At 43.2% G+C, this 25,403-nt stretch overlaps 1 long non-coding RNA gene and 23 other non-coding genes across 24 annotated transcripts; all 24 read left to right on the forward strand.

The window, feature by feature from the left end:
• The first annotated feature begins 516 nt into the window (after positions 1–516).
• Positions 517–635, forward strand: LOC114851624 (5S ribosomal RNA). Its single transcript, XR_003785239.1, has one exon. It is a non-coding gene; the product is annotated as a 5S ribosomal RNA (ribosomal RNA).
• Positions 636–1,167: 532 nt separating this feature from the next.
• Positions 1,168–1,286, forward strand: LOC114851625 (5S ribosomal RNA). Its single transcript, XR_003785240.1, has one exon. It is a non-coding gene; the product is annotated as a 5S ribosomal RNA (ribosomal RNA).
• A 537-nt stretch (positions 1,287–1,823) lies between these two features.
• Positions 1,824–1,942, forward strand: LOC114851483 (5S ribosomal RNA). The gene has a single exon (XR_003785111.1). It is a non-coding gene; the product is annotated as a 5S ribosomal RNA (ribosomal RNA).
• Positions 1,943–2,470: 528 nt separating this feature from the next.
• LOC114851626 (5S ribosomal RNA) lies at positions 2,471–2,589 on the forward strand. The gene has a single exon (XR_003785241.1). It is a non-coding gene; the product is annotated as a 5S ribosomal RNA (ribosomal RNA).
• Positions 2,590–3,121: 532 nt separating this feature from the next.
• On the forward strand, positions 3,122–3,240 carry LOC114851627 (5S ribosomal RNA). Its single transcript, XR_003785242.1, has one exon. It is a non-coding gene; the product is annotated as a 5S ribosomal RNA (ribosomal RNA).
• Positions 3,241–3,777: 537 nt separating this feature from the next.
• Positions 3,778–3,896, forward strand: LOC114851424 (5S ribosomal RNA). The gene has a single exon (XR_003785053.1). It is a non-coding gene; the product is annotated as a 5S ribosomal RNA (ribosomal RNA).
• A 533-nt stretch (positions 3,897–4,429) lies between these two features.
• On the forward strand, positions 4,430–4,548 carry LOC114851425 (5S ribosomal RNA). The gene has a single exon (XR_003785054.1). It is a non-coding gene; the product is annotated as a 5S ribosomal RNA (ribosomal RNA).
• Positions 4,549–5,076: 528 nt separating this feature from the next.
• Positions 5,077–5,195, forward strand: LOC114851426 (5S ribosomal RNA). Its single transcript, XR_003785055.1, has one exon. It is a non-coding gene; the product is annotated as a 5S ribosomal RNA (ribosomal RNA).
• A 532-nt stretch (positions 5,196–5,727) lies between these two features.
• On the forward strand, positions 5,728–5,846 carry LOC114851427 (5S ribosomal RNA). The gene has a single exon (XR_003785056.1). It is a non-coding gene; the product is annotated as a 5S ribosomal RNA (ribosomal RNA).
• Positions 5,847–6,374: 528 nt separating this feature from the next.
• Positions 6,375–6,493, forward strand: LOC114851428 (5S ribosomal RNA). Its single transcript, XR_003785057.1, has one exon. It is a non-coding gene; the product is annotated as a 5S ribosomal RNA (ribosomal RNA).
• Positions 6,494–7,026: 533 nt separating this feature from the next.
• LOC114851430 (5S ribosomal RNA) lies at positions 7,027–7,145 on the forward strand. The gene has a single exon (XR_003785059.1). It is a non-coding gene; the product is annotated as a 5S ribosomal RNA (ribosomal RNA).
• A 537-nt stretch (positions 7,146–7,682) lies between these two features.
• On the forward strand, positions 7,683–7,801 carry LOC114851423 (5S ribosomal RNA). The gene has a single exon (XR_003785052.1). It is a non-coding gene; the product is annotated as a 5S ribosomal RNA (ribosomal RNA).
• A 531-nt stretch (positions 7,802–8,332) lies between these two features.
• Positions 8,333–8,451, forward strand: LOC114851431 (5S ribosomal RNA). Its single transcript, XR_003785060.1, has one exon. It is a non-coding gene; the product is annotated as a 5S ribosomal RNA (ribosomal RNA).
• Positions 8,452–8,987: 536 nt separating this feature from the next.
• On the forward strand, positions 8,988–9,106 carry LOC114851432 (5S ribosomal RNA). Its single transcript, XR_003785061.1, has one exon. It is a non-coding gene; the product is annotated as a 5S ribosomal RNA (ribosomal RNA).
• Positions 9,107–9,643: 537 nt separating this feature from the next.
• LOC114851485 (5S ribosomal RNA) lies at positions 9,644–9,762 on the forward strand. Its single transcript, XR_003785112.1, has one exon. It is a non-coding gene; the product is annotated as a 5S ribosomal RNA (ribosomal RNA).
• Positions 9,763–10,299: 537 nt separating this feature from the next.
• On the forward strand, positions 10,300–10,418 carry LOC114851462 (5S ribosomal RNA). Its single transcript, XR_003785090.1, has one exon. It is a non-coding gene; the product is annotated as a 5S ribosomal RNA (ribosomal RNA).
• A 536-nt stretch (positions 10,419–10,954) lies between these two features.
• LOC114851457 (5S ribosomal RNA) lies at positions 10,955–11,073 on the forward strand. The gene has a single exon (XR_003785085.1). It is a non-coding gene; the product is annotated as a 5S ribosomal RNA (ribosomal RNA).
• A 537-nt stretch (positions 11,074–11,610) lies between these two features.
• Positions 11,611–11,729, forward strand: LOC114851433 (5S ribosomal RNA). Its single transcript, XR_003785062.1, has one exon. It is a non-coding gene; the product is annotated as a 5S ribosomal RNA (ribosomal RNA).
• Positions 11,730–15,764: 4,035 nt separating this feature from the next.
• Positions 15,765–15,883, forward strand: LOC114851479 (5S ribosomal RNA). Its single transcript, XR_003785107.1, has one exon. It is a non-coding gene; the product is annotated as a 5S ribosomal RNA (ribosomal RNA).
• A 28-nt stretch (positions 15,884–15,911) lies between these two features.
• Positions 15,912–22,470, forward strand: LOC129603791 (uncharacterized). Its single transcript, XR_008694012.1, has 2 exons — positions 15,912–21,215; positions 21,489–22,470. It is a non-coding gene; the product is annotated as an uncharacterized LOC129603791 (long non-coding RNA).
• Positions 22,471–23,251: 781 nt separating this feature from the next.
• Positions 23,252–23,370, forward strand: LOC114851539 (5S ribosomal RNA). Its single transcript, XR_003785160.1, has one exon. It is a non-coding gene; the product is annotated as a 5S ribosomal RNA (ribosomal RNA).
• A 537-nt stretch (positions 23,371–23,907) lies between these two features.
• LOC114851472 (5S ribosomal RNA) lies at positions 23,908–24,026 on the forward strand. Its single transcript, XR_003785100.1, has one exon. It is a non-coding gene; the product is annotated as a 5S ribosomal RNA (ribosomal RNA).
• A 527-nt stretch (positions 24,027–24,553) lies between these two features.
• LOC114851469 (5S ribosomal RNA) lies at positions 24,554–24,672 on the forward strand. The gene has a single exon (XR_003785097.1). It is a non-coding gene; the product is annotated as a 5S ribosomal RNA (ribosomal RNA).
• A 532-nt stretch (positions 24,673–25,204) lies between these two features.
• LOC114851480 (5S ribosomal RNA) lies at positions 25,205–25,323 on the forward strand. Its single transcript, XR_003785108.1, has one exon. It is a non-coding gene; the product is annotated as a 5S ribosomal RNA (ribosomal RNA).
• Positions 25,324–25,403: the final 80 nt, after the last annotated feature.

Raw genomic sequence — 25,403 nt, forward strand, 5'->3', positions numbered from 1 at the left:
CACTAGCAGAGCGGGCTGTTTGTTCAGGTCCACATTATACTGCACCGTGTTATGGGAAAAGTGTTTTCTTTCTGATTCTATGCAGTTATTATATGATTTATTATGTATCTTCTGCAATTAATATCTTATGTTTTTCATTACTTGTATTTTATGTATTTGACATTTCACCTAGATTGTTCAATTATTTGTTAACTCTATAATTGCATCGTTCTTAAGACAGACGCTATTGCTTGCAAGAATTTTCTGTTTTCAGTCACAGTGCTGCTTTTGCTTTGTTCACAGTTCATGCCTATGGTCGGTGACACAATACAAGTAATGATTTTGGCTTCTATCTATTTATTTGTTTAAAGGGAGAGCGAAATACAAAAAAGGGGATATTGTGTTTAAGGCCAAAATGGCCACCTTCTGTGTACGTCCCAAAATGCTCTAAGTCCTTTATAAACGCCACATTCAGGCAAATAGATGCAACAGCGAGGCTTGCCAAGCTTAAAAGAGCTCCTGTCATGCTTTGCTCTCGCTTACGGCCATACCACCCTGAGCACGCCCGATCTCGTCTGATCTCGGAAGCTAAGCAGGGTCGGGCCTGGTTAGTACTTGGATGGGAGACCGCCTGGGAATACCAGGTGCTGTAAGCTTTTACATTTCTCCTCAACACTAGCAGAGCGGGCTGTTTGTTCAGGTCCACATTATACTGCACCGTGTTATGGGAAAAGTGTTTTCTTTCTGATTCTATGCAGTTATTATATGATTTATTATGTATCTTCTGCAATTAATATCTTATGTTTTTCATTACTTGTATTTTATGTATTTGACATTTCACCTAGATTGTTCAATTATTTGTTAACTCTATAATTGCATCGTTCTAAGACAGACGCTATTGCTTGCAAGAATTTTCTGTTTTCAGTCACAGTGCTGCTTTTGCTTTGTTCACAGTTCATGCCTATGGTCGGTGACACAATACAAGTAATGATTTTGGCTTCTATCTATTTATTTGTTTAAAGGGAGAGCGAAATACAAAAAAGGGGATATTGTGTTTAAGGCCAAAATGGCCACCTTCTGTGTACGTCCCAAAATGCTCTAAGTCCTTTATAAACGCCACATTCAGGCAAATAGATGCAACAGCGAGGCTTGCCAAGCTTAAAAGAGCTCCTGTCATGCTTTGCTCTCGCTTACGGCCATACCACCCTGAGCACGCCCGATCTCGTCTGATCTCGGAAGCTAAGCAGGGTCGGGCCTGGTTAGTACTTGGATGGGAGACCGCCTGGGAATACCAGGTGCTGTAAGCTTTTACATTTCTCCTCAACACTAGCAGAGCGGGCTGTTTGTTCAGGTCCACATTATACTGCACCGTGTTATGGGAAAAGTGTTTTCTTTCTGATTCTATGCAGTTATTATATGATTTATTATGTATCTTCTGCAATTAATATCATACTGTATGTTTTTCATTACTTGTATTTTATGTATTTGACATTTCACCTAGATTGTTCAATTATTTGTTAACTCTATAATTGCATCGTTCTAAGACAGACGCTATTGCTTGCAAGAATTTTCTGTTTTCAGTCACAGTGCTGCTTTTGCTTTGTTCACAGTTCATGCCTATGGTCGGTGACACAATACAAGTAATGATTTTGGCTTCTATCTATTTATTTGTTTAAAGGGAGAGCGAAATACAAAAAAGGGGATATTGTGTTTAAGGCCAAAATGGCCACCTTCTGTGTACGTCCCAAAATGCTCTAAGTCCTTTATAAACGCCACATTCAGGCAAATAGATGCAACAGCGAGGCTTGCCAAGCTTAAAAGAGCTCCTGTCATGCTTTGCTCTCGCTTACGGCCATACCACCCTGAGCACGCCCGATCTCGTCTGATCTCGGAAGCTAAGCAGGGTCGGGCCTGGTTAGTACTTGGATGGGAGACCGCCTGGGAATACCAGGTCCTGTAAGCTTTTTTCTCCTTAAACCTAGCAGAGCGGGCTGTTTGTTCAGGTCCACAATATACTGCACCGTGTTATGGGAAAAGTGTTTTCTATCTTATTGCATGCAGTTATTATATGATTTATGACGTATCTTCTGCAATTATTATCTTATGTTTTTCATTACTTGTATTTTATGTATTTGACATTTCACCTAGATTGTTCAATTATTTGTTAACTCTATAATTGCATCGTTCTAAGACAGACGCTATTGCTTGCAAGAATTTTCTGTTTTCAGTCACAGTGCTGCTTTTGCTTTGTTCACAGTTCATGCCTATGGTCGGTGACACAATACAAGTAATGATTTTGGCTTCTATCTATTTATTTGTTTAAAGGGAGAGCGAAATACAAAAAAGGGGATATTGTGTTTAAGGCCAAAATGGCCACCTTCTGTGTACGTCCCAAAATGCTCTAAGTCCTTTATAAACGCCACATTCAGGCAAATAGATGCAACAGCGAGGCTTGCCAAGCTTAAAAGAGCTCCTGTCATGCTTTGCTCTCGCTTACGGCCATACCACCCTGAGCACGCCCGATCTCGTCTGATCTCGGAAGCTAAGCAGGGTCGGGCCTGGTTAGTACTTGGATGGGAGACCGCCTGGGAATACCAGGTGCTGTAAGCTTTTACATTTCTCCTCAACACTAGCAGAGCGGGCTGTTTGTTCAGGTCCACATTATACTGCACCGTGTTATGGGAAAAGTGTTTTCTATCTTATTGCATGCAGTTATTATATGATTTATTATGTATCTTCTGCAATTAATATCTTATGTTTTTCATTACTTGTATTTTATGTATTTGACATTTCACCTAGATTGTTCAATTATTTGTTAACTCTATAATTGCATCGTTCTTAGACGGACGCTATTACCTGCAAGAATTTTCTGTTTTCAGTCACAGTGCTGCTTTTGCTTTGTTCACAGTTCATGCCTATGGTCGGTGACACATTACAAGTAATGATTTTGGCTTCTATCTATTTATTTGTTTAAAGGGAGAGCGAAATACAAAAAAGGGGATATTGTGTTTAAGGCCAAAATGGCCACCTTCTGTGTACGTCCCAAAATGCTCTAAGTCCTTTATAAACGCCACATTCAGGCAAATAGATGCAACAGCGAGGCTTGCCAAGCTTAAAAGAGCTCCTGTCATGCTTTGCTCTCGCTTACGGCCATACCACCCTGAGCACGCCCGATCTCGTCTGATCTCGGAAGCTAAGCAGGGTCGGGCCTGGTTAGTACTTGGATGGGAGACCGCCTGGGAATACCAGGTGCTGTAAGCTTTTACATTTCTCCTCAACACTAGCAGAGCGGGCTGTTTGTTCAGGTCCACATTATACTGCACCGTGTTATGGGAAAAGTGTTTTCTTTCTGATTCTATGCAGTTATTATATGATTTATTATGTATCTTCTGCAATTAATATCTTACTGTATGTTTTTCATTACTTGTATTTTATGTATTTGACATTTCACCTAGATTGTTCAATTATTTGTTAACTCTATAATTGCATCGTTCTAAGACAGACGCTATTGCTTGCAAGAATTTTCTGTTTTCAGTCACAGTGCTGCTTTTGCTTTGTTCACAGTTCATGCCTATGGTCGGTGACACAATACAAGTAATGATTTTGGCTTCTATCTATTTATTTGTTTAAAGGGAGAGCGAAATACAAAAAAGGGGATATTGTGTTTAAGGCCAAAATGGCCACCTTCTGTGTACGTCCCAAAATGCTCTAAGTCCTTTATAAACGCCACATTCAGGCAAATAGATGCAACAGCGAGGCTTGCCAAGCTTAAAAGAGCTCCTGTCATGCTTTGCTCTCGCTTACGGCCATACCACCCTGAGCACGCCCGATCTCGTCTGATCTCGGAAGCTAAGCAGGGTCGGGCCTGGTTAGTACTTGGATGGGAGACCGCCTGGGAATACCAGGTGCTGTAAGCTTTTACATTTCTCCTCAACACTAGCAGAGCGGGCTGTTTGTTCAGGTCCACATTATACTGCACCGTGTTATGGGAAAAGTGTTTTCTATCTTATTGCATGCAGTTATTATATGATTTATGACGTATCTTCTGCAATTAATATCTTATGTTTCTCATTACTTGTATTTTATGTATTTGACATTTCACCTAGATTGTTCAATTATTTGTTAACTCTATAATTGCATCGTTCTTAGACAGACGCTATTGCTTGCAAGAATTTTCTGTTTTCAGTCACAGTGCTGCTTTTGCTTTGTTCACAGTTCATGCCTATGGTCGGTGACACATTACAAGTAATGATTTTGGCTTCTCTCTATTTGTTTTGTTTAAAGGGAGAGCGAAATACAAAAAAGGGGATATTGTGTTTAAGGCCAAAATGGCCACCTTCTGTGTACGTCCCAAAATGCTCTAAGTCCTTTATAAACGCCACATTCAGGCAAATGGATGCAACGGCGAGGCTTGCCAAGATTAAAAGAGCTCCTGTCATGCTTTGCTCTCGCTTACGGCCATACCACCCTGAGCACGCCCGATCTCGTCTGATCTCGGAAGCTAAGCAGGGTCGGGCCTGGTTAGTACTTGGATGGGAGACCGCCTGGGAATACCAGGTGCTGTAAGCTTTTTTCTCCTTAAACCTAGCAGAGCGGGCTGTTTGCTGAGGTCCACAATATACTGCACCGTGTTATGGGAAAAGTGTTTTCTATCTTATTGCATGCAGTTATTATATGATTTATGATGTATCTTCTGCAATTAATATCTTATGTTTCTCATTACTTGTATTTTATGTATTTGACATTTCACCTAGATTGTTCAATTATTTGTTAACTCTATAATTGCATCGTTCTAAGACAGACGCTATTGCTTGCAAGAATTTTCTGTTTTCAGTCACAGTGCTGCTTTTGCTTTGTTCACAGTTCATGCCTATGGTCGGTGACACAATACAAGTAATGATTTTGGCTTCTATCTATTTATTTGTTTAAAGGGAGAGCGAAATACAAAAAAGGGGATATTGTGTTTAAGGCCAAAATGGCCACCTTCTGTGTACGTCCCAAAATGCTCTAAGTCCTTTATAAACGCCACATTCAGGCAAATAGATGCAACAGCGAGGCTTGCCAAGCTTAAAAGAGCTCCTGTCATGCTTTGCTCTCGCTTACGGCCATACCACCCTGAGCACGCCCGATCTCGTCTGATCTCGGAAGCTAAGCAGGGTCGGGCCTGGTTAGTACTTGGATGGGAGACCGCCTGGGAATACCAGGTGCTGTAAGCTTTTACATTTCTCCTCAACACTAGCAGAGCGGGCTGTTTGTTCAGGTCCACATTATACTGCACCGTGTTATGGGAAAAGTGTTTTCTTTCTGATTCTATGCAGTTATTATATGATTTATTATGTATCTTCTGCAATTAATATCTTATGTTTTTCATTACTTGTATTTTATGTATTTGACATTTCACCTAGATTGTTCAATTATTTGTTAACTCTATAATTGCATCGTTCTAAGACAGACGCTATTGCTTGCAAGAATTTTCTGTTTTCAGTCACAGTGCTGCTTTTGCTTTGTTCACAGTTCATGCCTATGGTCGGTGACACAATACAAGTAATGATTTTGGCTTCTATCTATTTATTTGTTTAAAGGGAGAGCGAAATACAAAAAAGGGGATATTGTGTTTAAGGCCAAAATGGCCACCTTCTGTGTACGTCCCAAAATGCTCTAAGTCCTTTATAAACGCCACATTCAGGCAAATAGATGCAACAGCGAGGCTTGCCAAGCTTAAAAGAGCTCCTGTCATGCTTTGCTCTCGCTTACGGCCATACCACCCTGAGCACGCCCGATCTCGTCTGATCTCGGAAGCTAAGCAGGGTCGGGCCTGGTTAGTACTTGGATGGGAGACCGCCTGGGAATACCAGGTGCTGTAAGCTTTTTTCTCCTTAAACCTAGCAGAGCGGGCTGTTTGCTGAGGTCCACAATATACTGCACCGTGTTATGGGAAAAGTGTTTTCTATCTTATTGCATGCAGTTATTATATGATTTATGACGTATCTTCTGCAATTATTATCTTATGTTTCTCATTACTTGTATTTTATGTATTTGACATTTCACCTAGATTGTTCAATTATTTGTTAACTCTATAATTGCATCGTTCTTAGACGGACGCTATTACCTGCAAGAATTTTCTGTTTTCAGTCACAGTGCTGCTTTTGCTTTGTTCACAGTTCATGCCTATGGTCGGTGACACAATACAAGTAATGATTTTGGCTTCTATCTATTTATTTGTTTAAAGGGAGAGCGAAATACAAAAAAGGGGATATTGTGTTTAAGGCCAAAATGGCCACCTTCTGTGTACGTCCCAAAATGCTCTAAGTCCTTTATAAACGCCACATTCAGGCAAATGGATGCAACGGCGAGGCTTGCCAAGATTAAAAGAGCTCCTGTCATGCTTTGCTCTCGCTTACGGCCATACCACCCTGAGCACGCCCGATCTCGTCTGATCTCGGAAGCTAAGCAGGGTCGGGCCTGGTTAGTACTTGGATGGGAGACCGCCTGGGAATACCAGGTGCTGTAAGCTTTTACATTTCTCCTCAACACTAGCAGAGCGGGCTGTTTGTTCAGGTCCACATTATACTGCACCGTGTTATGGGAAAAGTGTTTTCTTTCTGATTCTATGCAGTTATTATATGATTTATTATGTATCTTCTGCAATTAATATCTTATGTTTTTCATTACTTGTATTTTATGTATTTGACATTTCACCTAGATTGTTCAATTATTTGTTAACTCTATAATTGCATCGTTCTTAAGACAGACGCTATTGCTTGCAAGAATTTTCTGTTTTCAGTCACAGTGCTGCTTTTGCTTTGTTCACAGTTCATGCCTATGGTCGGTGACACAATACAAGTAATGATTTTGGCTTCTATCTATTTATTTGTTTAAAGGGAGAGCGAAATACAAAAAAGGGGATATTGTGTTTAAGGCCAAAATGGCCACCTTCTGTGTACGTCCCAAAATGCTCTAAGTCCTTTATAAACGCCACATTCAGGCAAATAGATGCAACAGCGAGGCTTGCCAAGCTTAAAAGAGCTCCTGTCATGCTTTGCTCTCGCTTACGGCCATACCACCCTGAGCACGCCCGATCTCGTCTGATCTCGGAAGCTAAGCAGGGTCGGGCCTGGTTAGTACTTGGATGGGAGACCGCCTGGGAATACCAGGTGCTGTAAGCTTTTACATTTCTCCTCAACACTAGCAGAGCGGGCTGTTTGTTCAGGTCCACATTATACTGCACCGTGTTATGGGAAAAGTGTTTTCTTTCTGATTCTATGCAGTTATTATATGATTTATTATGTATCTTCTGCAATTAATATCTTACTGTATGTTTTTCATTACTTGTATTTTATGTATTTGACATTTCACCTAGATTGTTCAATTATTTGTTAACTCTATAATTGCATCGTTCTAAGACAGACGCTATTGCTTGCAAGAATTTTCTGTTTTCAGTCACAGTGCTGCTTTTGCTTTGTTCACAGTTCATGCCTATGGTCGGTGACACAATACAAGTAATGATTTTGGCTTCTATCTATTTATTTGTTTAAAGGGAGAGCGAAATACAAAAAAGGGGATATTGTGTTTAAGGCCAAAATGGCCACCTTCTGTGTACGTCCCAAAATGCTCTAAGTCCTTTATAAACGCCACATTCAGGCAAATAGATGCAACAGCGAGGCTTGCCAAGCTTAAAAGAGCTCCTGTCATGCTTTGCTCTCGCTTACGGCCATACCACCCTGAGCACGCCCGATCTCATCTGATCTCGGAAGCTAAGCAGGGTCGGGCCTGGTTAGTACTTGGATGGGAGACCGCCTGGGAATACCAGGTGCTGTAAGCTTTTACATTTCTCCTCAACACTAGCAGAGCGGGCTGTTTGTTCAGGTCCACATTATACTGCACCGTGTTATGGGAAAAGTGTTTTCTATCTTATTGCATGCAGTTATTATATGATTTATGACGTATCTTCTGCAATTAATATCTTATATTTTTCATTACTTGTATTTTATGTATTTGACATTTCACCTAGATTGTTCAATTATTTGTTAACTCTATAATTGCATCGTTCTAAGACAGACGCTATTGCTTGCAAGAATTTTCTGTTTTCAGTCACAGTGCTGCTTTTGCTTTGTTCACAGTTCATGCCTATGGTCGGTGACACAATACAAGTAATGATTTTGGCTTCTATCTATTTATTTGTTTAAAGGGAGAGCGAAATACAAAAAGGGGATATTGTGTTTAAGGCCAAAATGGCCACCTTCTGTGTACGTCCCAAAATGCTCTAAGTCCTTTATAAACGCCACATTCAGGCAAATAGATGCAACAGCGAGGCTTGCCAAGCTTAAAAGAGCTCCTGTCATGCTTTGCTCTCGCTTACGGCCATACCACCCTGAGCACGCCCGATCTCGTCTGATCTCGGAAGCTAAGCAGGGTCGGGCCTGGTTAGTACTTGGATGGGAGACCGCCTGGGAATACCAGGTGCTGTAAGCTTTTACATTTCTCCTCAACACTAGCAGAGCGGGCTGTTTGTTCAGGTCCACATTATACTGCACCGTGTTATGGGAAAAGTGTTTTCTTTCTGATTCTATGCAGTTATTATATGATTTATTATGTATCTTCTGCAATTAATATCTTACTGTATGTTTTCATTACTTGTATTTTATGTATTTGACATTTCACCTAGATTGTTCAATTATTTGTTAACTCTATAATTGCATCGTTCTAAGACAGACGCTATTGCTTGCAAGAATTTTCTGTTTTCAGTCACAGTGCTGCTTTTGCTTTGTTCACAGTTCATGCCTATGGTCGGTGACACAATACAAGTAATGATTTTGGCTTCTATCTATTTATTTGTTTAAAGGGAGAGCGAAATACAAAAAAGGGGATATTGTGTTTAAGGCCAAAATGGCCACCTTCTGTGTACGTCCCAAAATGCTCTAAGTCCTTTATAAACGCCACATTCAGGCAAATAGATGCAACAGCGAGGCTTGCCAAGCTTAAAAGAGCTCCTGTCATGCTTTGCTCTCGCTTACGGCCATACCACCCTGAGCACGCCCGATCTCGTCTGATCTCGGAAGCTAAGCAGGGTCGGGCCTGGTTAGTACTTGGATGGGAGACCGCCTGGGAATACCAGGTGCTGTAAGCTTTTACATTTCTCCTCAACACTAGCAGAGCGGGCTGTTTGTTCATGTCCACATTATTCTGCACCGTGTTATGGGAAAAGTGTTGTCTTTCTGATTCTATGCAGTTATTATATGATTCGTTATGTATCTTCTGCAATTAATATCTTACTGTATGTTTTTCATTACTTGTATTTTATGTATTTGACATTTCACCTAGATTGTTCAATTATTTGTTAACTCTATAATTGCATCGTTCTAAGACAGACGCTATTGCTTGCAAGAATTTTCTTTTTTCAGTCACAGTGCTGCTTTTGCTTTGTTCACAGTTCATGCCTATGGTCGGTGACACAATACAAGTAATGATTTTGGCTTCTATCTATTTATTTGTTTAAAGGGAGAGCGAAATACAAAAAAGGGGATATTGTGTTTAAGGCCAAAATGGCCACCTTCTGTGTACGTCCCAAAATGCTCTAAGTCCTTTATAAACGCCACATTCAGGCAAATAGATGCAACAGCGAGGCTTGCCAAGCTTAAAAGAGCTCCTGTCATGCTTTGCTCTTGCTTACGGCCATACCACCCTGAGCACGCCCGATCTCCTCTGATCTCGGAAGCTAAGCAGGGTCGGGCCTGGTTAGTACTTGGATGGTAGACCGCCTGGGAATACCAGGTGCTGTAAGCTTTTACATTTCTCCTCAACACTAGCAGAGCGGGCTGTTTGTTCAGGTCCACATTATACTGCACCGTGTTATGGGAAAAGTGTTTTCTTTCTGATTCTATGCAGTTATTATATGATTTATTATGTATCTTCTGCAATTAATATCTTACTGTATGTTTTTCATTACTTGTATTTTATGTATTTGACATTTCACCTAGATTGTTCAATTATTTGTTAACTCTATAATTGCATCGTTCTAAGACAGACGCTATTGCTTGCAAGAATTTTCTGTTTTCAGTCACAGTGCTGCTTTTGCTTTGTTCACAGTTCATGCCTATGGTCGGTGACACAATACAAGTAATGATTTTGGCTTCTATCTATTTATTTGTTTAAAGGGAGAGCGAAATACAAAAAAGGAGATATTGTGTTTAAGGCCAAAATGGCCACCTTCTGTGTACGTCCCAAAATGCTCTAAGTCCTTTATAAACGCCACATTCAGGCAAATAGATGCAACAGCGAGGCTTGCCAAGCTTAAAAGAGCTCCTGTCATGCTTTGCTCTCGCTTACAGCCATACCACCCTGAGCACGCCCGATCTCGTCTGATCTCGGAAGCTAAGCAGGGTCGGGCCTGGTTAGTACTTGGATGGGAGCCCGCCTGGGAATACCAGGTGCTGTAAGCTTTTACATTTCTCCTCAACACTAGCAGAGCGGGCTGTTTGTTCAGGTCCACATTATACTGCACCGTGTTATGGGAAAAGTGTTTTCTTTCTGATTCTATGCAGTTATTATATGATTTATTATGTATCTTCTGCAATTAATATCTTATGTTTCTCATTACTTGTATTTTATGTATTTGACATTTCACCTAGCTTGTTCAATTATTTGTTAACTCTATAATTGCATCGTTCTTAGAAAACAGACGCTATTACCTGCAAGAATATTCTGTTTTCAGTCACAGTGCTGCTTTTGCTTTGTTCACAGTTCATGCCTATGGTCGGTGACACAATACAAGTAATGATTTTGGCTTCTATCTATTTGTTTTGTTTAAAGGGAGAGCGAAATACAAAAAAGGGAATATTGTGTTTAAGGCCAAAATGGCCACCTTCTGTGTACGTCCCAAAATGCTCTAAGTCCTTTATAAACGCCACATTCAGGCAAATGGATGCAACGGCGAGGCTTGCCAAGATTAAAAGAGCTCCTGTCATGCTTTGCTCTCGCTTACGGCCATACCACCCTGAGCACGCCCGATCTCGTCTGATCTCGGAAGCTAAGCAGGGTCGGGCCTGGTTAGTACTTGGATGGGAGCCCGCCTGGGAATACCAGGTGCTGTAAGCTTTTACATTTCTCCTCAACACTAGCAGAGCGGGCTGTTTGTTCAGGTCCACATTATACTGCACTGTGTTATGGGAAAAGTGTTTTCTTTCTGATTCTATGCAGTTATTTAATGATTTTTTATGTATCTTCTGCAATTAATATCTTACTGTATGTTTTTCATTACTTGTATTTTATGTATTTGACATTTCACCTAGATTGTTCAATTATTTGTTAACTCTATAATTGCATCGTTCTAAGACAGTCGCTATTGCTTGCAAGAATTTTCTGTTTTCAGTCACAGTGCTGCTTTTGCTTTGTTCACAGTTCATGCCTATGGTCGGTGACACAATACAAGTAATGATTTTGGCTTCTATCTATTTATTTGTTTAAAGGGAGAGCGAAATACAAAAAAGGAGATATTGTGTTTAAGGCCAAAATGGCCACCTTCTGTGTACGTCCCAAAATGCTCTAAGTCCTTTATAAACGCCACATTCAGGCAAATAGATGCAACAGCGAGGCTTGCCAAGCTTAAAAGAGCTCCTGTCATGCTTTGCTCTCGCTTACGGCCATACCACCCTGAGCACGCCCGATCTCGTCTGATCTCGGAAGCTAAGCAGGGTCGGGCCTGGTTAGTACTTGGATGGGAGACCGCCTGGGAATACCAGGTGCTGTAAGCTTTTTTCTCCTTAAACCTAGCAGAGCGGGCTGTTTGCTGAGGTCCACAATATACTGCACCGTGTTATGGGAAAAGTGTTTTCTATCTTGCCAAAAGGACAGGCTGTCACAGTTTTTTTTTTTTTTTTTCTCCGGCGCCGGTCGAGCTGGCTGCTGGTCACAACAGCTCCTGTCCTCTTACTTCTATTTATTACTTTCTTCACTTATTTAAGTTTACCTTTCTAGTGTGTTGTTAGTAACATTAGTGTACACAACCTGTACACAGCTTTTTTATAGTTTTCTAAGTTTGGCGCAGTACAAACGCTGTTTTTAAAGCTACGATGTGCGTCGGGGTCAGAGCGCGCATTGTTTACACCGCGGAGCAGCTGATCGCGCTGCGCAGCGCCGTAGTTCTGCCCAGAGACAGACACGAGATCACCGCTGAGGTGCTGGTGAAGTCCCGACGTGGGCGCCGCGCTGGAAAACTACGACGGGAGAAAACGAGACGCTTCAGGCCCGCTGTCCCCTCCGTTATCATGGGGAACGTGAGATCTCTCGCCAACAAGATCGACGAGCTCGCGGCGCTCACACGGTACCAGCCGGAGTACAGAACGAGCAGCGTCCTGCTGTTCACGGAGACCTGGCTGACGTCACTCATCCCGAACTCGACTGTCGCACTGGACAATTTTCATCTGCTACGTGCGGACAGAACGGAGAACAGCGGTAAGAGGAAGGGAGGGGGTCTGGCTGTGTTTGTGAACATCAGGTGGTGTATGCCACGACATTGCACTGTCAAAATGAAGCTGTGTAACAGAGACATTGAGCTGTTGGCGGTGGGCATGAGGCCATTCTACCTGCCAAGGGAGTTCACACACGTTATAATAATTGCTGTGTACGTCCCACCCTCCGCTAACGCTGACACAGCTTCTGAGACCCTGCTCTCAGTCACCAGCAGGCTGCAAACACAGCACCCACAGGCCCTCTTCCTGATCTCTGGGGACTTTAACCATGCACCTTCTTCAGCTGCTCTGCCTACATACACCCAGTATGTGACCTGCCCCACCAGAGACAATAAAACACTGGACTTATTCTATGCCAACACCAAAGAGGCCTACGCTGCATCCTCCCTCCCACCGCTGGGCAGAGCTGACCACAACATCCTGCATCTCCTGCCTGTGTATAAACCTGTTGTACACAGGCAGCCGGTGGTGCCCCGCACAGTGAAGAGGTGGACAGCTGAGAGCCAGGAGGCTCTCAGGGACTGTTTTAACACCACTGTGTGGACGGAGCTCTGCGACCCACATGGGGAGGACATTAACGCAATAACAGACTGTGTAACGGACTACATAAACTTCTGCTGTGAAAACACTGTTCCCACCAGGCGGGTTCGGTGTTTCACCAACAGCAAGCCATGGGTCACCCCTGATATTAAAGCTCTGCTAAAGGAGAAGAAGAGAGCATTTAAATCAGGGGACAGGGAGGAGCTGAGGAGGGTGCAGAAGGAGCTGAGGAGGAAAATCCGTGAGGGGAAGTCCAGCTACAGGAGGAAGATGGAGGAGCAGCTGCAGCAGAACAATGTCAGTGAGGTGTGGAGGAGCCTGAAAACCATCTCAGGCTTCAAAGCTCCACACCCACAGGCTGAGGGGGACCTGAGCTGGGTCAACGAGCTGAACTCACACTTTAATAGGTTTGACCAAGCACCCACTCACACCTCCCAGCAGCTGCCTCCGAACCTCTTGTCACCTCATACCACTGGATTACCAGCCCCCACAGCCCTTCACACCTTTACACAAAGCCCTCTACCCTCAGCCCTGACGACTGGTGACTCATCCCAACCACACCCCCTCACTTCACACCACACTGAGTCACTTCCTCAACCCCTCACTTCACACCACACTAAGACACTCCCTCCACCCCTATCCTTCTCCAGCACCCAGGTGAGAAGTGAGCTCAGGAAGATCAAGGCCAGGAAAGCAGCTGGACCAGACGGCATCAGCTCCAGACTCCTTAAGTCCTGTGCAGGCGAACTGTGTGGAGTTATGGAGCATGTCTTCAACCTGAGCCTCAAGCTGAGGGTGGTACCACAGCTCTGGAAGACCTCCTGCGTGGTACCAGTGCCCAAGACACCGCACGCCAAAGACCCCAGCAGCTTCAGACCAGTGGCTCTGACATCACACCTGATGAAGACACTGGAGAGACTGGTCCTGGGTCACCTCCGCTCTGCGGTGGGAACCTACCTGGACCCGCTGCAGTTCGCCTACTGACACGGCATAGGAGTAGACGACGCCGTCATCTTCCTCCTACATCGAGCCCTTTCCCACCTAGAGAAGCCCGGCAGCACTGTGAGGATCATGTTCTTTGACTTCTCCAGTGCCTTCAACACCATCCAGCCGATGCTTCTGAAACACAAACTGGAGGAGGCTGGTGTGGACCTTCATCTGACGGAGTGGATTATGGACTATCTCACAAACAGGCCTCAGTTTGTGAGAGCCAGGGACTGTGTGTCTGACACTCTGACCTGCAGTGTGGGGGCCCCACAGGGGACTGTACTGGCCCCCTTCCTTTTCACCCTCTACACGTCAGACTTCAGACACAACACGGACAGCTGTGTTCTGCAGAAGTTCTCTGATGACTCTGCGATCGTCGGACTGATCACCAATGATGACGATGCAGAGTACAGAGGACTCACTCAGAACTTTGTGGACTGGTGCCAGCGGAACCACCTCCTGATCAATGTAGGGAAAACGAAGGAGATGGTGGTGGATTTCCGCAGACAGCAGCCTGCTGTCATCCCACCGATGCACATCCAGGGAAGGGACATTGAGAGAGTGGACTCTTACAAGTACCTGGGAGTGCATCTGAACAATAAACTGGACTGGACTCATAACACGGATGCACTGTACAGGAAGGGTCAGAGCAGACTCTACCTGCTGAGGAGACTGCGGTCTTTTGGAGTGAAGGGGCCACTCCTGAAGACCTTCTATGACTCTGTGGTGGCATCAGCCATCCTGTACGGTGTGGTCTGCTGGGGCAGCAGCATCACAGCGAGGGACAGGAAGAGACTGGACAGGATCATCAAGAAGTCCAGCTCTGTCCTGGGCTGCACTCTGGACACGGTGCAGGAGGTGGGTGAGAGAAGGGTCCTGGCTAAACTGACATCCATCATGGACCAGGTCTCTCACCCACTGGAGGACTCACTGTCTGCTCTGGAGAGCAGCTTCAGTAGCAGACTGATCCACCCTCGCTGTGTGAAGGAGAGATATCGTAGATCCTTCCTACCTGCTGCTGTCAGACTGTACAATCAGAACTGTTGACCACATCCCACCACAGTCACTCACCCACTGCATCAGTGGTTTATATAGCAACCTGCTCTGCACAATATTTGTGTAAATCTGTGAACAATCATGTATATTGTTACCGGTACAAATCTTATACCCATTACTGTGCAATAACCCTGCAATGACCTCATACTCACTCTAACTGTACTGTACTGCTTTGTACTGTGCCAACACAAACTGTTCTGTACCTGTATTCTTGCTCATCTGTACTGCTGTTGTGAGAGGTAATTTCCCCACTGCGGGACTATTAAAGGTTTTCTTATTCTTATTCTTATTCTTATTGCATGCAGTTATTATATGATTTATGACGTATCTTCTGCAATTAATATCTTATGTTTTTCATTACTTGTATTTTATGTATTTGACATTTCACCTAGATTGTTCAATTATTTGTTAACTCTATATTTGCATCGTTCTAAGACAGACGCTATTGCTTGCAAGAAATTTCTGTTTTCAGTCACAGTGCTGCTTTTGCTTTGTTCACAGTTCATGCCTATGGTCGGTGACACAATACAAGTAATGATTTTGGCTTCTATCTATTTATTTGTTTAAAGGGAGAGCGAAATACAAAAAAGGGGATATTGTGTTTAAGGCCAAAATGGCCACCTTCTGTGTACGTCCCAAAATGCTCTAAGACCTTTATAAACGCCACATTCAGTTAAATAGATGCAACAGCGAGGCTTGCCAAGCTTAAAAGAGCTCCTGTCATGCTTTGCTCTCGCTTACGGCCATACCACCCTGAGCACGCCCGATCTAGTCTGATCTCGGAAGCTAAGCAGGGTCGGGCCTGGTTAGTACTTGGATGGGAGACCGCCTGGGAATACCAGGTGCTGTAAGCTTTTACATTTCTCCTCAACACTAGCAGAGCGGGCTGTTTGTTCAGGTCCACATTATACTGCACAGTGTTATGGGAAAAGTGTTTTCTTTCTGATTCTATGCAGTTATTATATGATTATTTATGTATCTTCTGCAATTAATATCTTACTGTATGTTTTTCATTACTTGTATTTTATGTATGTGACCTTTGTTATGGGAAAAATTGTCTCTTCCTTATTTCTATGCATTTCTATGCAGTTATTATACGAGTTATGACTTATGTTCTGCAATTAATATCTTATGTTTTGTCTTACTGTATGCATTTGACATTTCACCTAGATTGTTCAATGGTTGTCTCTGCCTGATAGACTCTCAACTCTAGCTCCCAAACCCAAGGTCGGGGAGTTGTGTCTCTGTCTGTTGAGACTTGGTGCTCCTTTCTCACAGATAGTTGGACGTCAGCGATGCAGGTGTGAGAAAGTAAAAATCTTCACACACACTGCGACAGGGAGGAGATGGTGCATGTAATTTGATTGGGTTAGAAAGACATTCCACCTTAGTCGGACAGAGAAGCTAAAAGGCAGAAGCAACTTTAGGATCGTGGGCTCTTTGCATCACACCTTCGTGGTGTGTGCACTGATCTCCCCAGCTGGTTTTTGGTTTGTTGATGTGCACGATCAACATCCATGCATTTTATTTGCTTTCCCCATTATTGTTATTTTCTTTATTATTTCAATAAATCGCACAAAAGGACAACTCTCTCTCATCTACTTCTTTATGGAAAATTTCCACCACAGAAATTGGCGTTGTCGGCAGGATCCCGCTGCAGGTCGTCTGGACGGTGTGACCAGGGACGATAGTCCTGAGGACTAGGGTCGCTCAGCCTCCAAACCTCTACAGACATTCAGAGCTGGAAGGACTGCTCACCCGTCTGAATCGCCTCTGACGAGATCCACGAACTCAGATTCAAACTCAAATCCTAATTTGGCTCGGCTCGGTGAGAGAGATTCCTTTTAATTTGGGAAAAAACAAAAAGAAAATATAACTAGGAAAAGAGATAATAATATTTCTAAAACGACTATGTGGCTGAAAACATCTAAAATATAATAATTAGGACCAAACAATTTTTTTTAATTAAAAAATTTATTATTCGGGTAAAAATTAATTAGGTCAAAGTCTGCCCTGGTGGTCGAGACGGTGGTTGCTAAGGGTTGGCTCGTGGGACCGAGCTTGTTTTGTCTGTACTGAGGATACAGACCAGTGTGCAGATCTGAGCGCAGTCCAAAGGGTGTGGACAAGGAAATAAAAGACGGCTTCTGAAATACGGAACGCATTTGCAGGGGGAAGTGTTTTTGAGATACGAGGGACCCGGGTCTTAGAGGGGCCTGACGGTGAGGGACCACTTCCGAGAACCCTGTTGCTGATCTGAGCGGTTCCCTTTCTACGGAGACGTCAGTGGAAGAGAAATTTCGAAAAAAGGTTCCGGCCGGAACACATAAAAATCTAAGGCAGGAAACCGCCGGGACTCTGAAAGATGGGTTCGGGGCGATCTAAGTCTCCACCACCAGACTGCAGCATTACAAAATTAAAAGTAATTATAAAAGTAAAAAGTAAATATGGTTATTAGTGCGTTTCATGTTTCCATGAGTGGGAAACTGGTTATGGGTTCAAAAGGAGAATCGCTTTGTGTAAGGACATACGCACCTTAAAAGAAAAATTAGAGACAAAAGAAAATACTTGAAAAAGCAAAACTATCAAAACTAAAGCCCTAAAAGAAACAAAAGATGAGAGTAACAGGAAAAAAGGAGATAACAACTCTGGGGAAGAATTGTTTGCACTCGCCACACACACACACACACACCACACACACATCATGTTAAGAGCAAATGCTCCCATTGTTTCTGCTCTTTGTCCTAATGCAGAACTGAGCGCGATGAGGGTAAATCCGGATCTGGACTCCTTTCCCACCATCAGCAGAAGAACCGAAGGAGAAGAAGCGCTGACCAACAACCAGAACAGGGTGGAAGCTCTGACACCACAGCAGCTGGAGGACACAGACCACAGCATGGAGGCCTCAGCGACTCCCACAACGTCTGCAGCCATCACGTTCTGGGCTCATCAGATGAACCAGCTACTACAGACCCTGCACCAGCAGGAAAAGACTGTGTCTGAAGCTTCTGAAGCCGTGAAAGTGTCATACACGCGTGTGTGTCTGACAGACACCTGCTTATGACAATCAGCAAAGGAAAACAAGGACAGAGCAACAGCAGAGTGAGAAGACGTGCTCTAACACAGACACTGGTTGAAACAACAGGAGAGGCTTCAGACGTGATCGGCCCAAAAGAGCTGCATGCGAGGATCCAGGAAAGGTCTGTCATCGAGGAACAACTGTCCCATCGAAAGGCTTCACCCGCTGGCGCTCACATCCGACTGATGGTTGGGGAAGGAGGAAGGTGACGGTTCCTTTTCACGTGACGTACAAGACGGTACCGCAAACACACACACACATTCATACACGCAATGAAGAAACACGCTTACAGCTGATACACGTTCAAATTCATGTTCATGCTCATCTGCTCGCAATGAAGAATCGCTTTTTGCTCAAAAAAAAAAAATCCCACAGAGTGATTTTAAAATGATGACAAACAGCTAAATGACAACTGCTGCATGACTTTACAGTCTGATGGGTTCAAACTATTTTAACTTGCAACAAATTCAGTAATAAAATCCTTCATGTTTCTAAAAAGATTTGTGCACAATATAGGTTTGTCTGGACAGACTAGAAGACTGTAGAAAAAACAAAACAGACTGTAGGAAGACTGAGACCGACTGAAACAGACTATTAATGACTATTAAAGGGAAGACGACTATTAGAGAGAAGTAATAATAATTACTGTACGTACCAGACTATTAAAGAAAAACTTATTCTTTCACTGTCTTGTGCAACATCTGACAGCAAGACACCTTAACATTCATCTTTGCTTTCAAACTTGTGCCCAGTTAAATTTTTAGGAAGAGATCTCATGTAGTTTAGATATTTGATTGATTTCCACTCCAGACGGAGTGCAGGTCACGTCTACAGACATTCTAAATAATCCCTCTTTTGTTGGTGTTAACTTCAGCTCAGCTGTGCTCTTATCATTGGCTGCTGAGGGGGGGCTGTAACTGAGGCCCTCACACAGGCTGCATCACAGCTTGTTTATGATTTCACACACAAACACACAAACTGACCTCAACTTCCCTCTTTTGCGATGAACACAGGTCTGCGCTTGCGATTTCTTTTCCTAACGAACAAAAAGATTTTTGATTTTTTATTCTACAGTTCCACACGTCCCTCTGTGAAAACATGATGGAGACAGATGCAGGACGTGGGTCCTTTCGTGATCAGATGTCAACGGGGTGGAGACTGGTGAACGACTTCTGACCCCATGTGACGTATTTACCCACATTACATGCTTTTGTTTTTATTTTTATTTTTCAGAGGACGCTCTGAGCCAAAACACAGAGCCTTACAGGAAGCCCTGTTTCCCTGTGGCTCACACACAGACATGATGTAGGTTCAATCAGAGGATGTGAACCAGTGGTCATCACACCTAAATCTGACCACAGACCATGTGAACAACAACACCCTCTTAAAGGAAGCCATAGATGGTGTTACTGCAGACACCACTAAGCTACTGAAACATTGGATGCTACAGGCCACAAAGAGAGCCTGTCTAAATTACACTTTGTTCAGACAAAGGTTATTTTCTGGGTCATTGTAATTACAGCTGATGGCAAATCCATCTCACCCAACAGAGTTGAAGCAATTTGAAACCTGCCTAAACCGTGCACGTAAAAACAGCTGATGTCTTTTCTAGGTCTTTGTTCTTATTGTAGGAACTTCATTCTTAACTTTACCTTCTCTGAGGCCCCACTCAGGGTTCTGATGCAGACATCTTCATCGTCCACTTCTTGTCTCACGTGGACGTCTGAGGCTGAACAACGTTCACTGACCTCAAGCTTGCTCTTCAGTCGGCTCCTACTTTGGGTCTTCCTGATCTGACCCTACGCGACCTTTCACTCAAACAGTGGATGAGAAATCAGGTTGTACGACTTCTGTTCTTTTGTCCTCATACTGTCTTTGATTCTTTTGGAATAGATCACATCTTTCTACAGCCAGATGGCTTAGATACAACACCACCTTGCTCAACATGCTGAAAATTACTATCAAGAGTCCGTCGTGAAGTCTGGCGCTTTGCAAAGACACTGCTCTGCTCAGGCTGCAGAGTTGATCGTATTGACTGAAGCTGGTAAACTAGCAGAAGGAGAGACTGTTACCATCTACAGACTCCACAGATGCTTGTCACACGTTGGTTCTCCTTGGAAGCATGGGAAGCTTTGAAGTCTGATTGCAAACCTATCTTACATCATGATAAGGTTCTGCTTTGCTGGACGCTGTCCTGCTGCCTACAGCTAATGCTGTTTGTAACTGTCCAACATCAGTGACGACTTTGTTTCTGCCGACATGCAGCTGCAGACGCTGCTGCGAAGGTCGCTGCCCAACAACCCCTCCCTCTCCTGATCCTCGTTTCCTCTTGTTCCCTCTCCAACTCTCTCTATCCTTTCCTTCCTCATCTCCCTGTGCTTTAAACATTTTGTACCTCACAGGAACTCAGACTCTGGCTGACGAATGGTTCCACCTGTAGCCATGGAGTCTGGTATGGGCCTGATGGCAGCCGTGCCGCCCAAACACCTTTTCCCCACAATTCAGATTTCCAACAGGTGAAAACAGGCGACAGGACCATTACACCATCCAACGAGGGGACTGGCGATCGTTAAGGACTTCAGGAGGAAGCATTGGGACTCCAAACGATGGCGAGGCCCCTTCCAGGTCCTTCTGACAACCCACACGGCTGAAAGATCGCAGTGAGGGTGACTTGGATCCACTCCATCCACTGCAGGAAGGTCCCAGATCCAACAGACGACCCTCCATCTACATCTACACCACACGAGAAAGCCACCACTGACGAAAAGAATTAAGAAGGACGACCCTCGCTGTGCTCACACACGCACTGAGGCGAGGCTGCGTTGACCATTCAGCTAAAGGTGTGAGCCAAGCGCCGCCTGAAGCTGCGCCGGTGAATCACACTATCAGACCATACATCTACACACACGCTCCTGAGAAAACACACACACGAGCAGCCTTGAGTTGCCGACGCTGGACGACGTGTAGACTCTTCACATCACGGAGTGACAGTGACTCAGACGACATTGGGAGGAAACCTGGCGGTGATAACGAACCCCAAGTGTCTCTGTGATCAGCTGATCACAACCTGAAGAACCCCAACGAACTGTCAATACTTCAACACACAGGTTGGAAACAATCTAACGCTACTGTTCAACAGGAAGAAGCAGATTGTTACGAGACATCAATTGTAAACATGCTTTGTTAGACTTCATTTTATGTTACTTGGATTATTGCCTTTAGCATATGATGTTTCTATGTAACTTTACACACTACTTTTGAATGAGAAAATTCACAACAACAACAACACTGAGTTTAAATATCCTGAAGTTGATTTGGTGTTTAATTTGCTCACAATCACTTTATTCACTGCTACAATTAGTTCTATCCTTCATCTACAGATGAAAGACAACAGAAGCGGAAATATGCATCATCATTCTGGTTAAATCCCTGAATCTCCTATTCGCTCTAGACCCAAATGTACAATTAAAGATCCGAAAGTATGAAATCTATCTTAAGATTATATGAAACAGAACCCCACCGGAAACCTATGGCTATCATACATTAATTGTCTTTATTACATTACTATTGAATGGCCGTAGACACGTTGTTAGCAGAGAAAAGAGACGTTTGTGTTATGTTCGGAGAGGCATATTGTACTTACATCCTGAATAACACTGATTCTAATGGTATTGTGGCGAAGGCGCTACACGGCCTTCAGAATCTCAGCTAACTCTGGTATAGATTCTTCCTCTTGGAATTGGCTAGACGAAATGTCTGGAAAATGGAAATCTGTTCTCATGTCCACAGCTGTTTCCTTTATAATTGAGATGGCTGTGATTCTCTTGTTTGGTTTTTGCATTATCCCACTGGTTAGAGGTCTCATCATGCGTGCGACCTCAGCAACACTCTCGTATCAAATGACACAATGCACTATGTTCAAAAACCCCAACTCTAACTCACTTAATGACTTTGACGATGGTATTGGCTTATTTTCTTCACATGCCAATACAGAGGTTATTCTTGTTTAACTACCCACCAAAAACAGCTCCCAACCTTTTGTCCCTTAGTTACTTCCATTTTATGTGAAGGTGTATTTTGAATCTTGATGAGTTAATACCCTTATTGTTTCATTTGCAAGGATCTTTTATTATTACAGAATGTGATGTTGACAATTTTTATTCCTTTATGGTTTGATTAATGTGTAATCAAAAGGGGGGAGTGTTATGGGAAAAATTGTCTCTTCCTTATTTCTATGCATTTCTATGCAGTTATTATACGAGTTATGACTTATGTTCTGCAATTAATATCTTATGTTTTGTCTTACTGTATGCATTTGACATTTCACCTAGATTGTTCAATGGTTGTCTCTGCCTGATAGACTCTCAACTCTAGCTCCCAAACCCAAGGTCGGGGAGTTGTGTCTCTGTCTGTTGAGACTTGGTGCTCCTTTCTCACAGATAGTTGGACGTCAGCGATGCAGGTGTGAGAAAGTAAAAATCTTCACACACACTGCGACAGGGAGGAGATGGTGCATGTAATTTGATTGGGTTAGAAAGACATTCCACCTTAGTCGGACAGAGAAGCTAAAAGGCAGAAGCAACTTTAGGATCGTGGGCTCTTTGCATCACACCTTCGTGGTGTGTGCACTGATCTCCCCAGCTGGTTTTTGGTTTGTTGATGTGCACGATCAACATCCATGCATTTTATTTGCTTTCCCCATTATTGTTATTTTCTTTATTATTTCAATAAATCGCATAAAAGGACAACTCTCTCTCATCTACTTCTTTATGGAAAATTTCCACCACACCTTTCACCTAGATTGTTCAATTATTTGTTAAGTCTATAATTGCATCGTTCTAAGACAGACACTATTGCTTGCAAGAATTTTCTGTTTTCAGTCACAGTGCTGCTTTTGCTTTGTTCACAGTTCATGCCTATGGTCGGTGACACAATACAAGCAATGATTTTGGCTTCTATCTATTTATTTGTTTAAAGGGAGAGCGAAATATAAAAAAGGGGATATTGTGTTTAAGGCCAAAATGGCCACCTTCTGTGTACGTCCCAAAATGCTCTAAGTCCTTTATAAACGCCACATTCAGGCAAATAGATGCAACAGCGAGGCTTGCCAAGCTTAAAAGAGCTCCTGTCATGCTTTGCTCTCGCTTACGGCCATACCACCCTGAGCGCGCCCGATCTCGTCTGATCTCGGAAGCTAAGCAGGGTCGGGCCTGGTTAGTACTTGGATGGGAGACCGCCTGGGAATACCAGGTGCTGTAAGCTTTTACATTTCTCCTCAACACTAGCAGAGCGGGCTGTCTGTTCAGGTCCACATTATACTGCACCGTGTTATGGGAAAAGTGTTTTCTTTCTGATTCTATGCAGTTATTATATGATTTATTATGTATCTTCTGCAATTAATATCTTACTGTATGTTTTTCATTACTTGTATTTTATGTATTTGACATTTCACCTAGATTGTTCAATTATTTGTTAACCTTATAATTGCATCGTTCTAAGACAGACGCTATTGCTTGCAAAAATTTTCTGTTTTCAGTCACAGTGCTGCTTTTGCTTTGTTCACAGTTCATGCCTATGGTCGGTGACACAATACAAGTAATAATTTTGGCTTCTATCTATTTATTTGTTTAAAGGGAGAGCGAAATACAAAAAAGGGGATATTGTGTTTAAGGCCAAAATGGCCACCTTCTGTGTACGTCCCAAAATGCTCTAAGTCCTTTATAAACGCCACATTCAGGCAAATAGATGCAACAGCGAGGCTTGCCAAGCTTAAAAGAGCTCCTGTCATGCTTTGCTCTCGCTTACGGCCATACCACCCTGAGCACGCCCGATCTCGTCTGATCTCGGAAGCTAAGCACGGTCGGGCCTGGTTAGTACTTGGATGGGCGACCGCCTGGGAATACCAGGTGCTGTAAGCTTTTTTCTCCTTAAACCTAGCAGAGCGGGCTGTTTGCTGAGGTCCACAATATACTGCACCGTGTTATGGGAAAAGTGTTTTCTATCTTATTGCATGCAGTTATTATATGATTTATTATGTATCTTCTGCAATTAATATCTTATGTTTTTCATTACTTGTATTTTATGTATTTGACATTTCACCTAGATTGTTCAATTATTTGTTAACTCTATAATTGCATCGTTTTAAGACAGACGCTATTGCTGCAAGAATTTTCTGTTTTCAGTCACAGTGCTGCTTTTGCTTTGTTCACAGTTCATGCCTATGGTCGGTGACACAATACAAGCAATGATTTTGGCTTCTATCTGTTTATTTGTTTAAAGGGAGAGCGAAATACAAAAAAGGGGATATTGTGTTTAAGGCCAAAATGGCCACCTTCTGTGTACGTCCCAAATTGCTGTAAGTCCTTTATAAACGCCACATTCAGGCAAATGGATGCAACAGCGAGGCTTGCCAAGCTTAAAAGAGCTCCTGTCATGCTTTCCTCTCGCTTACGGCCATACCACCCTGAGCACGCCCGATCTTGTCTGATCTCGGAAGCTAAGCAGGGTCGGGCCTGGTTAGTACTTGGATGGGAGACCGCCTGGGAATACCAGGTGCTGTAAGCTTTTACATTTCTCCTCAACACTAGCAGAGCGGGCTGTTTGTTCAGGTCCACATTATACTGCACCGTGTTATGGGAAAAGTGTTTTCTTTCTGATTCTATGCAGTTATTATATGATTTATTATGTATCTTCTGCAATTAATATCTTATGTTTTTCATTACTTGTATTTTATGTATTTGACATTTCACCTAGATTGTTCAATTATTTCTTAACTCTATATTTGCATCGTTCTAAGACAGAAGCTATTGCTTGCAAGAAATTTCTGTTTTCAGTCACAATGCTGCTTTTGCTTTGTTCACAGTTCATGCCTATGGTCGGTGACACAATACAAGTAATGATTTTGGCTTCTATCTATTTATTTGTTTAAAGGGAGAGCGAAATACAAAAAAGGGGATATTGTGTTTAAGGCCAAAATGGCCACCTTCTGTGTACGTCCCAAAATGCTCTAAGTCCTTTATAAACGCCACATTCAGTTAAATAGATGCAACAGCGAGGCTTGCCAAGCTTAAAAGAGCTACTGTCATGCTTTGCTCGCGCTTACGGCCATACCACCCTGAGCACGCCCGATCTAGTCTGATCTCGGAAGCTAAGCAGGGTCGGGCCTGGTTAGTACTTGGATGGGAGACCGCCTGGGAATACCAGGTGCTGTAAGCTTTTACATTTCTCCTCAACACTAGCAGAGCGGGCTGTTTGTTCAGGTCCACATTATACTGCACTGTGTTATGGGAAAAGTG

This window comes from Betta splendens, chromosome 2, assembly GCF_900634795.4.
Source record: "Betta splendens chromosome 2, fBetSpl5.4, whole genome shotgun sequence".
In the NCBI taxonomy this organism is placed as follows: domain Eukaryota; kingdom Metazoa; phylum Chordata; class Actinopteri; order Anabantiformes; family Osphronemidae; genus Betta; species Betta splendens.